General features: G+C 37.7%; 2 long non-coding RNA genes across 2 annotated transcripts; both read right to left on the bottom strand.

Annotated features, from left to right (window-relative positions):
• Positions 1-6529: 6529 nt before the first annotated feature.
• LOC148860796 (uncharacterized) lies at positions 6530-7706 on the bottom strand. The gene is made up of 3 exons (XR_016112739.1): positions 7581-7706; positions 7095-7216; positions 6530-6666 (listed from the first exon to the last, which is right to left on the bottom strand). It is a non-coding gene; the product is annotated as an uncharacterized LOC148860796 (long non-coding RNA).
• Positions 7707-9965: 2259 nt separating this feature from the next.
• Positions 9966-11136, bottom strand: LOC148860795 (uncharacterized). Its single transcript, XR_016112738.1, has 2 exons — positions 10354-11136; positions 9966-10245 (listed from the first exon to the last, which is right to left on the bottom strand). It is a non-coding gene; the product is annotated as an uncharacterized LOC148860795 (long non-coding RNA).
• Between the last annotated feature and the right edge of the window lie 671 nt (positions 11137-11807).

The following is an 11807-nucleotide window of genomic DNA, read 5'->3' as shown; positions in this document are numbered from 1 at the left end:
CTGAAGAGAATTGAACATCAATCAATAATTGTTGCCGCCCCTTTCTCCTTTCATAATCTTAAAGGGATCAGCTCTTAATCCCATTAGGAGTTGTTGATCCAAATCATATTTGGATTAAAAGTCCCTTTAAGTGATAAGGGATAAACCCTTATCTTATCTGCAGATCAGATAAGCCATTTCATAATCTAATTAGGAGTCTTTCAGATCTAAATTTTATTTAGATCTTGGACTCTCTAAGTGGATAGGGTCTAGGCCCAATCCTATCAGCTGATCCATTTCAGAATTCACCCCCTTTTTAATTGACTGATCAAATCAGCCCAATTCGAAATGGCTTAAAGCCCATTTAAGGTTATGTACTCACTTAGCCTCCAAACTGTTGCACAGTTGGGCTTTTTTGTATGGCGTGGGACCCAAACATTGATCTACACATCAGCCACACTGGTTTAGCCCAGCCTTTGTTATAAGGCCTGGCCAATTACACTGTTATGGACAGTGCACCCCTGAAAACCCATCTTATGGGATCTATGGGCCCAACACTTACCATAAGTGGTTCTTGGGCCAAGCCACCTTATAACACCCAGGGGCTGTGGGCAGATGCAAGATTAGCCCATCAGGTAATATCCTCAAGTGTCTTACACGTAACCTCTCAGCCCATAATGATCACACACTACCCGACAAGAGATGACATCTCCCACGACTGCAAGGAACAGTGTTGCACTCTCTGTTTACATGGATCGCGGGAATTAAAACCTTTTGCAAATCATTTCGAAACCATAATATATATACTTTTATATCTCATATAAAATACATTTTGTAAAAAAAATCTCAACGATTGAAATCAGTTGCCGGCGGTCTTGGTTTCCATCAGTGAGAGTGCATCCCTGATCATTACCTTTGTTTGACAAAGGGGCTGATCCTGTCATTATGATCACCCACTCAGATGAATTCTCAGACTGTTCCAACATACCCAGGTTTTGACTCCCGCTAAGGATTTCACTGATTGGTATATCAAAGACAACCCAATTCGACACCTAGTGCAGTATCATAATCGAGTCTAGTGGTCGGGTGTTAATTTACAGTTTTGCCCATGAATCTCAAAGGTCTAGGGCAATACTAGAAATCTGGTCCAGTTCAAAGATTCAATTAATCCTACACTATATGTGCGTAGGGTCTTACCCTGGCAGTTGAGACAGGCCACCCCAACTGACTTGGTGGCACCATAGTGTCAGCCTTGTCAGGATAGGTCTCCCCAGACCAACCCATTGGCTGTGAACAATTTAAACTAACACGAATCTCATTAAGTGTCCAGTTTAAGGGTATTACACAGAAACATATGAAGGGAACATGAATCCAATATGCACTTTTGTTCATTTACAATAAACTCATAAAGTAAATCATTCTTATTGAAGCTAAGGGCATACAAAACTGTCTAACATTTATTAATTAGTCGATTACTTATCACTACTAGTTGACTTTTTGAGTATTGTTTAGAGATAGAAATTTGGCCCATCCCCATAGGGTTCAAATTTGACATTGCTTTGTTACCATTCCTAGTACTGTTCACTCAACCAATCACTATCAGTTGACTTCTTAGCTTAACAAATCGGCTTGCTAGGTTCCTAGAATTTTGATTTTTCAATATTTTGATTTCTAACCTTTTGGTGTCGGGTTCTTAGTCTTCCATGATGTTAACATGATTTTCAATAAACTTTTAAGCCCAATAAGATCCAACAACATGCCTATTGGTTCAATTAAGCTAACCACTGGTCTTGTTTGAGTCCTAATTATTATTCTTGTTGCTGATTTTTATTCTATCTCTTTCCATCTTTCGAAAACATGCATGTAATTTTTCATCAATGCATCAAAATATTAATGTTTAAGTTAAACTTTTTAAAATAGTTTAAGTTAAAGGTTAAATATTGAAATAAAATGAGTATAAAATATCTAAAATACTTATAAGAGAAAAAATAGATAATACAATAAAAAAGTAATAAATGTAAAGTAATAAAATTTGATAATTCAATAAAAAACTTATTATAATTATAAATAATATTTAAATGTTGTCATTATAAAATATATCCCTCTCCATTAGACATTTTGGGCTCCACACATCACTATTTGTATTGATGTTGAAATTTGGCAAAACACTATAGCAAGAAAGTGGACCAAGAATTATCAACTTTTAGTTGTTAACTTGAACAAAACTTGACTGATTTGATTTAATCGGCCACATCTGTTATATAACAATTTTGAAAATATGTGTTGAAAATAAATATTAGAAACACTATTAATTAACATGTTTTTTTAAAATACTAATTTCACTATTAATTAATTTTGAATAAATTACTTTTTTGTTATATTTTAAAAAAACATTAAAAATTCACTATTTTTTTATAAGTTTTGTGAAAATTTCATTGCTAATTTTATAAAAATATTTTCTAAGGACATGAATTGTCTCCTTTGTCTTATATCTTAATTGCAGCAAACTTAAGTTTTGAAAGCATTGAGATTAGGTTGTTCCCCTAGCTTTGACATCCAAGTAGAGAAGAAAGTAGAAGAAGAAATGAACCAGGGGCCCAAAACTCACTATGCATCAAGAAGATGAACTTCATGGGTTGAGTTATTTGAATATTTAAAATCCATTTGACCCACTAGCTTCAATTACCAGTTATTTGGTTCGACCTAGTGATGCAATTTTGAAAATAAAAAGAGCACATAAGAGAATATTTTATTACAAATTAATTTTATTGAGTTGAAAATATCAGAAAAATTGGAAAAATAAGGGAAGATAACAAAAAAAAAATAGAAACTTAACTTTTAATTATATGATAAGATGAGAGAAATCTCACTAAAAATAACAGAACATTTTTACTCTATTAAAAGTAATATTTATCAAAAAATATTAAAAATCAGAAAATAGTAAAATATAAACAAGGGAAAATTAAAAGCCCAACAACTTACTTTACACGATTAACTTATTAATTAAAATAATATAAATAACTTAGTTTTATTAAGTTATTCTAGAAATAGTAAAATTATTTTTTATAAATTTTATAAAAATAAAATATAAATAATTAATAAAAATTAACCTAATTAAAAACAATAAAAATTGTTTAAAAAATTAGGAAAAATTATTTATTAGATAATACATAACCCAAAAATAATGTTGAGATGGATAGGATTTAGCTTGACCAAAACAGAAATGTCCTAAGACTCTTGTGTAAATGTCACTTAACAATGCCTATGCATCACATTAAGAGTAATCAAATTAATAAATTGTAATAAAAATAGTAAAGATTAAAACGAATTTATCTAACAATACTTAACCATAATTTCTTTTAACAACACTCGTGCATCGCACAAGGGTGGACTAGTAAGCAATATATCCAACAAAAAAAAAATTTCTTCTTCCCTAGTTCTTTTCTTTTTCTTTTGACAGAACAACCAAATCTAGATTCTTGGACCCAAAATTCTGTCGTAGATATAAAATGTCATAGAAGAGAGGGCATTATAAATAATTTGACTCCTAGAGCAAGTGCAAATTAAATTAAGTATCTGTTAAGCATCATGTCAATAGCTAAGCGTGGAAGCAATGGACATCGGAGTTGGCTATGCAAGCACCGGGCGTTCGCTAGTTCCTAGCAAATAATACCGATTTCCCTAGGAGAGAGAAAAGGTGGCGAAACTCAAAGAAGAGAACTTGAAGAAATTCTGAAAATATGGTGTGTATTAACTGGAAATAATTAGTATTTATAGTACATCTTGGAAGTTGTAAAGTAACTAGGAAAGAACATGAATCTTGATATTGATCTTGATCCTCTTGGGCTGTCCTGATAAGGTCGAACCTTCTTGGAGTTCTTGGGCTTGATCTCCCACCGTCCGATCTCCTTGACTCTCCTTATGCATGAATCTGGGCAGTCTTGCTAATCTTGATGCTTCTTGGAGTCTTGTTGGAATTCTGATCTTGATTTCTTAATAATCTTGGAAGTCTTGCTAATCTTGAGAGTCTTGCTTTATCTTGAGTTCTTGGAAGTTCTTCTTATCTTTCTTAGACTTTATCTTGACTTAACCTTATCCTGGGAGCTACCGCCCCTAGGGGTGAAATGGGCCTTGTGATGGGCCTCCATCATTCTCCCCCACTTGGAGAGAACTCGATCCCGAGTCGTGACTAGGATAGACAAGTGTTATTTCTGGCAAGTATCGGTGAAGGTCAGCAACGTTGAAGGTCTTGAATATACCCATATGATCTGGTAAGTCCACTACATATGCATTGTCGTTGATCTTCTTCATGATCTTGTATGGACCATACTTCCGAGACTTCAACTTGTTGTACGTACCTACGGGAATTCTTTCCTTCCTTAGGAAGACTATAACCTCATCACCTACATCAAACACTTGAGGTTGGCGGTGCTTGTCTGCGACCATCTTGTACTTGGCGTTGGTTTGCTCTAGCTTCTGCTTCACGACCTCTTGGACGGACTGGATTTGTTCAGTCATCTGTTCTGCTGAGATACTGGCGCTGGGTACTCTGGGTAGCTTCACTAAATCCAGTGCATGGTTAGGGACCTTCATGTACACGGGGATCTGCTTGTAGAACTGTGCACTGCATTGTTGTAGGCGAACTCACCCTGGGCTATGGCGAAGTCCCATTGTTTTGGCCTCTCCTGACGTATGCTGCGAATTAAATTCCCCAAGGTCTTGTTTACCACTTTTGTCTGTCCATCTGTCTGCGAATGGTTTGTATTGCTGAAATTAAGTGATGAATCAAACAACCTCCATAGGGTCATCCAAAAGTAACTGAAGAACCGTGTGTCATGATCTGATGTGATGGTCTTGGGTATCCCATGCAAGCGGACAATCTCCCTGAAAAACAATTTGGCTGTAGCGGATGCATTTGTTGTTTTCTTGCATGGGAGGAAGTAAACCATTTTTGAGAATCTATCAACCACCACGAAGGCGGAGTCCATGCTCCTCTGGGTCTTTGGCAAGCCTAGCACAAAATCCATGGACAGGTCTTCCCATATAGCAGTAGAAACGGGTAGGGGCATGTAGAGACCTGTGTTCTGAGTTTGTCCCTTAGTTGTCTGACAAACATAGTACCTGTATACAATGGTAGATATGTCCCTTCTTAATTTCGGCCAGTAATATCGCCCCTTAATTGCTTCTACTGTTTTATTCTTTCTCAGGTGTCCTGCTAATCCACCCCCATGCAAATCCCTGATGATCTTTTCGCGGAGGGAGGTGCAAAGGATACACAACTGCTCCCCTTTCATGAGGAACCCATCATAAATAAAGAAGTCCTCTGCTGGTTGTTTATTCACACATTTCTCCCATGCCTGTTGGAAGTTTTCATCCTGGGCATATAAGTCTTTTAGGCACTCAAAACCCACAATCTCAACACTGAGGGTCTTGATGAGAGCCACACACCTACTAAGTGCATAAGCCACTTTATTTTGTTGTCCTGTCTTATACACAATTTTATATGGGAATTTGTCTAGGAAGGCAGACCATCTAGTATGCAAATCACTTCTTAATTGCTTTTGCCCACTAAGATATTTTAGGGCCTGGTGGTCAGTGTAGAAAATAAATTCTTTTGCAATTAAATAGTGTTCCTATGTCTTCAGGGCTCTAACCACAATATAAAACTCCTTGTCATAAGTAGACCACTTTCTCCTGGCTTCACATAATTTTTCACTGAAGAAAGCAATTGGTCTCTTTTTTTGAGACAATAAAGCCCCTATGCCAACTCCACTGGCATCACATTCAACTTCAAATAATTGATTAAAATCTGGCAAGGCAAGAACAAGAGCAGTACATAACTTTTCTTTTATGAAAGCAAAACTCTGTTCTTGTTCTTCTCTCCATTGAAAATTTCATTTTTTCAAACATTCAGTAATGTGAGCCATGATACTACTAAATTCTTAATAAAGCGTTTATAGAAGGTTGCCAACCCATGAAAACACCTGACATCTGTGACAGTGGATGGGGTCGGCCACTCCCTAATGGCTTTCACTTTTTCTTCATCTACTTTTACACCATCATTGCTTATAATAAATCTCAAGAATAATAAATTATCACTCATAAAGATGCATTTATTCAAATTAGCATATAATTTATTTTTCCTCAAATTTTTCAGGACCTCCCTAATATGTCCCACATGCTCAGTGATAGATTTGTTGTATATCAAAATATCATCAAAATAGACTACCACAAATTTACCAATGAAGGGGCGCAATACCTGGTTCATCAGCCTCATGAATGTGTTGGGTGCGTTGGTTAGTCCAAAGGGCATGACTAACCAATCGAACAAGCTATTTCTAGTCTTGAAGGTTGTCTTCCATTCATCTCCGGGACGGATCCTGATCTGATGATATCCACTCTTGAGATCAATCTTTGAGAAAACTACAGCTCCATTAAGTTGATCCAGCATGCCGTCCAACCTAGGAATGGGGAATTTGTACCGAATAGTAATTTTGTTAATGACCCTACTATCGACACACATTCTCCATCTGCCATCCTTCTTATGTGTTAGCAAAGCTGGTACTACACAAGGACTCATACTGACTTGAATGTGTCTCTTCTTGAATAATTCTTCTACCTTTTCTCGTAAGATTTCATTTTCTTTATGACTCATCCTGTAATGTGGGAGGTTAGGTAGATTGACACCTGAAACAAAATCAATATGGTGTTGTATATCTCTCATGGGAGGGAGTCCATTTGGTAATTCCTCTAGAACTACATCATAGAATTCATCAAGTAGTATTGCACTTCCATTGGAATTTTATTTTCATCATTAACATTTTCTCCCTTTACTACTAACAAATGTACCTCACGAGTATCCTTACATTCTTTTACAAATTCAGCATGATGATGGGTAATGGTAAGGAAATTTTTCTCATGTGCTTTTGGGGTCTTTGCAATGTTCTTTTCAGCCATGGGTAACAAAGTATAACGTATACACTCTTTTTCAAGTTGGTAGGTAATCTTCCTACCCATGTGCCTTGCATCTGTATCAAATTGCCAATGCCTTCCTAACAAAATATGGCAAGTATCCATATCTACAATATCATAATATACTTCATCATGATACTTACCAATAGAAAAAGGTACCTTGCAGCGCTCCTCCACTCGTACGCCGCCTCCTTCCTTGATCCACCCAATTGTATATGGGTTTGGATGTTTTTCAGGAAGTAATTGTAACCTTTGTATGACATCCCTGCAAATAATATTTTCTTGACTGCCACTATCAATAATTAAATCAAATAATTTACCATTGACAGTAAATCTAGTACGAAACAATCTGTGCCTTTGAAAAGTATCTTTATTTTTCTAGGACAGTATTGATTTTCTCACAACACATGTATACTCTTCATGTTCGTATGGACCCTCTTCATCCTCCCCATCAAATCCACAGTATACATCATCCTCAATATCTTCTTCCTCCTCCCTTTCTACCATATTAATTGCCTTCCTCCTGTGACAGTCACTGGATCTATGTCCAACCTCATTACATTTAAAGCATTTAATAGGAGCAGGCTTTGCATAAGGGTTACTGGGTTTAGGAGGGTTGGAAGGATTACCTCGAGTATGTCCTGTAGTAGTTTTACCGGCGTAACTTGTGTTTGTTGGGTGAGAGGGTTGTACTGCCGGGACTGATTTGTTCCTACCGACAGTTGCCGGTCTATTGTCGCTCCCGCTGTACCGACGGTAATTATCACTGCCGAGTCTGTTGTCTTGGAACATTAATTCTGCTTTCAGGGCTAGGTTCCTTGCTTCCTGCACACTAAGAACCATTTGTACACTAATTTTGTCCCTGATGGACGGTCTTAACCCGCTCAGATAACGGATTGCCTGCTGGTTATCACTTTCAGACAATTTGTTTCTTTCTACTAATCTTAAAAATTCTGATGTGTACTCATTAACACTACGTGAGCCCTGCGCACACCGCTTGTAAGATTCAAACATATATTGTTCATAGTCAGGAGGTAAAAATTTACCTCTGATTAATTGTTTCATGCACCTCCAGGTTCGAACAAAACCCCTTCATTCTCTGATCCGGGTCTCTCTCATCCGTTCCCACCAAACAGATGCGCCTCCTTTTAATCGGAAAGCTACCAGTTTTACCCTTCGTTCATTTGGTATCTCCATGTAATCAAAGAATCTATCGACTTTTGTGATCCAATCCAGAAATCCTTCTATGTCAAGATCTCCACTAAAGGTAGGAATATCTACTTTAAGTTTGAATTCATCATTATTCCTACGGGGGTTGAAGTTACCTTGATTATGCCAATTCCTGCCGTTTCTGTCGTTGCCGGAAAGAACTGGAGCACCACCAAATTCTAGATCATCATCACTGTCGTCGTCCAGGACTAGTCGTCGGAGCGCAGTACTGATGGGTGGTCTGTCATGGTCGTCTCCTTCGATTTGCTGTGGATATTCCCGATTCCGTGAAACAACCTCCCGTAACAAGGTTCACAGTTGTTCAGCCATCTCTGTCAGCTACTGCTCGATGTTACGTGTGGTCGTATGCTGTTCTTCGATTACTCTCCAAACAGCTGAAAACCCTGATCACCGTCACGGGGTGGGTTGCGACTGCTACCGTCTTGGTTGGCCATGACTAGGCGAATTCCCTGCTCTGATACCACCTAACGCAGCGTGGAAGCAATGGACACCAGATCTGGCCATGCAAGCACCGAGCGTTCGCTAGTTCCTAGCGAATAACACCGATTTCCCTAGGAGAGAGAAAATGTGGTGAAATTCAAAGAAGAGAACTTGAAGAAATTATGAAAATATGAACTTGGAGTCTTGTTGGAATTCTGATCTTGATTTCTTGATAATCTTGGAAGTCTTGCTAATCTTGAGAGTCTTGCTTTATCTTGAGTTCTTGGAAGTTCTTCTTATCTTTCTTGGACTTTATCTTAACCTTATCCTGGGAATTGTCGCCCCTAGGGGTGAGATGGGCCTTGTGATGGGCTTCAATCAGAAACACACCATAATAACACGAATCAAATATGTACTTTCTTCATTTACATTAAATGTCATAATATACATCATTCTAATTGGAGCTAAGGGCATACACTATCTAACATGGCCTTGTTGGGGTTGCCAGGGAATGTGAGTGCACCTGGGGTTGGTAGGGAATCTGAGTGCGCCTAAGCAGGGCCTCATGAGCCGAGCTCTATTAGGCTCTAGCTCGGCTCTTTTCTTAATTGAGCCTGTGAATTGGGTTTGAACTCGGCTCGAAGTTCGGTTGAAACCGAGCCATGCTGGGTTTTTCACGAGCTGAGCTCGATTAACTCGTGAAGAGCTCGGCTCGTTTCCACCCCTAGTCCTAGGGGATCAAAATGCATCTGGACCATTTACTAATAATGCTCACAAAAATTAAGAGACGGAAAAATCTAACAGTTAATAGCATAACAGAAAAGGCAAATAAAAACAACACAAAGGGCAAATAAAAATAAAAGTAATAATTTTTTTAAGAGACATAGAAGCAATCAGAATCATCAAAATAAAGTTGCGCTACAAAACTGCATGGATGATTAAGGCAATATTTGCTTCAAAAACAGCATGGTTTACGGTCACACTTCGGTTGGTTGCCTAAATTTCAATATAATGGACAATCAAGTAGAACTTTGCAAACTACGTAGATATGAACATCAACAGATCTATTCGTTAATACAAACGATTACAATAGCAGATTTTTCCAATAGAATTAGTTGCCAAGAAGCGTTTGAATTTCCAACCCAGAACATGATGATAGATATAGAAAGAAGGCATATTCCTTCTCCTTTCTTTGCGATTTACGATGAAGACCCAACCCAAACATGGGAAATGAATTGAACCCATTTTCCTTAGGTAATAAGAAAGGATGAAGGATCAAGAATGATCTGAGTTTGACGATTGAATATGAGGTTCTATAGAAATGAAATTAAAATTCCTCAGGCTATCCTATGCTGAGTTGCATGGATGAAAAATTATATGACGTTGTCTAGAATATATAGAGGCAGAGATCTAGTGATAACAAGCAGAGTTCAGAAAAACAAATCGCAAACAGAGATCGAATCAAATAAAGGAAACGATCTTGAATATATGATGTTGCCTAAAAGTTCTCTTTTTTTTAAAGGAAAATTTAATTAGTAGTAAAAAAAAAAAAAGGCTTCAATCCTACGGAGTTTATCAAAGCTCCCCTGCCCTGAAAGGATCTGCGAAACTTTTGCGCGCTTTTGATCAGGCTCTGAGTTCTAGCTAGGTTTTCAAAATTGAAAATATCATTGAAATAACTTCAGTAATTCAAAGGAATTTCATAGAAAATTTCCAAAACCCTAAATTAATCAGAGATTGTACGGGGCTTACCTGAACCGGCAAAGTGAATGGAAGCGGTCTTCTGGGTACTGAGAATCACTCCCCTTCCTTTTCATTCAAATCGTTTCGCATCGTTCCCTTCCGCAAGCGTCAACTAGAGGTCTGGTCTTCTCCTTTTTTTTGGATAGGTGCCTATTTACATCACAGGTGCCAAGCGGCTGCTGCTAAAGGCATTGCTAATGGACGAGGGAGTTTTGAATATCCCAGTTGTCAATTCGGGCGGCTGGCGATGCCTTATTGTAGCTTCCATTCTTAGCTACGTCAGTAGTTACGATAATAATGGCAGCGAAGATCCGACATTAGTTTATCATTCACGGCGTAAAAATAAGTCCTGAAGCGAGGGTTTTTTTTCTTTGAAACAGATTTATGCGGGCACCAACACTGGAAAGCCCACAATAACAGAGAATTAGAGAAAGAGAGAAAGACGGAACGAATCAGAGAGGGAGATTAGTCAAATAACTCTAGAGCGAACGACGGATAAGCTACTCCGTGGATTGAAATGGCAAGCTTGTTTCTTGTGAAATTGCACTGCCATGAAATCCCAGGAAAGGATTTCTTTTCCTTTTTTTTTTTGAAATCTCGAGCAATAAAATAATTGTCATCATTTTCTCTCGAGATCAGATATTTAACCAGAGATTCTATTGTAAGCACCATGGTGAGGCGGAGATTGGTAGTCTCCGAAGTTCGGAGATGATGACGAAAAAGAGAGAGGATGTGGGAAACAGGAGAGAAAGGAGTTGTCTCCCTCTCAGAAACCCTAGGTCCTTGTCGTATATCCTGGGGAAGAATTGCTCTCCCCTTTTATAGAGAGAAAAGTCAAAACTATAAAGAAAGGTGTTCTTTTTCTGTTAGGAAAGAAGATTCTATCCCTTTTGTTTGACTACTAAGGAAGCATTATTAGAGAATCCTATCCCTTTTGGATTTTCTTCATATGTGACCCTATTATATTGATGTGGAGCAGGTGAGGTCATTGTCGATACAAATTTTGTATATTCTAATTAGTACAAAATATGGAGACGAATTATAAAAATAAATTTATAATAAAGAAAACAAACAAGGGAATGAACTCTCTTTGATTTCTGCTCGAAGACGTGAGCAACCTCTGATTGACAGTCGAATTTGGTGAAGATGAAGGCTGTTGGTGTGTTTCTCATACTTCTTGAAGTGCTGATGTAGATTTCCTTGATTTTGGTGTTTTGGGAGATTTGATGTAGATTTCTTGACTCCGGGCTTCGTGCTTGATTGGTTGTGAATGATGCTTTTCTAAGAAGGGCCCTTTTGTGGTGGCTTGATCTTCTTTGAAGAGCTTGAATTCAAGTGAGTTGTAGAGAATTAAGAAGCTTTTCCCTTTTTTCTTTTCTCTTGATCTTGTAGTTGTTGAAGTTTGTAAGAACTTGTAGTTGTTTGCAATCCTTAAGTATTGGTGTGGTAGCTTTTTGCAATGT

This window comes from Nelumbo lutea, chromosome 4, assembly GCF_056320005.1.
Source record: "Nelumbo lutea isolate HS-2025 chromosome 4, American lotus-T2T, whole genome shotgun sequence".
NCBI lineage: Eukaryota > Viridiplantae > Streptophyta > Magnoliopsida > Proteales > Nelumbonaceae > Nelumbo > Nelumbo lutea.
Note: the sequence above shows the minus strand (reverse complement) of the source record. Positions and strands in the feature narration are given on the sequence as shown.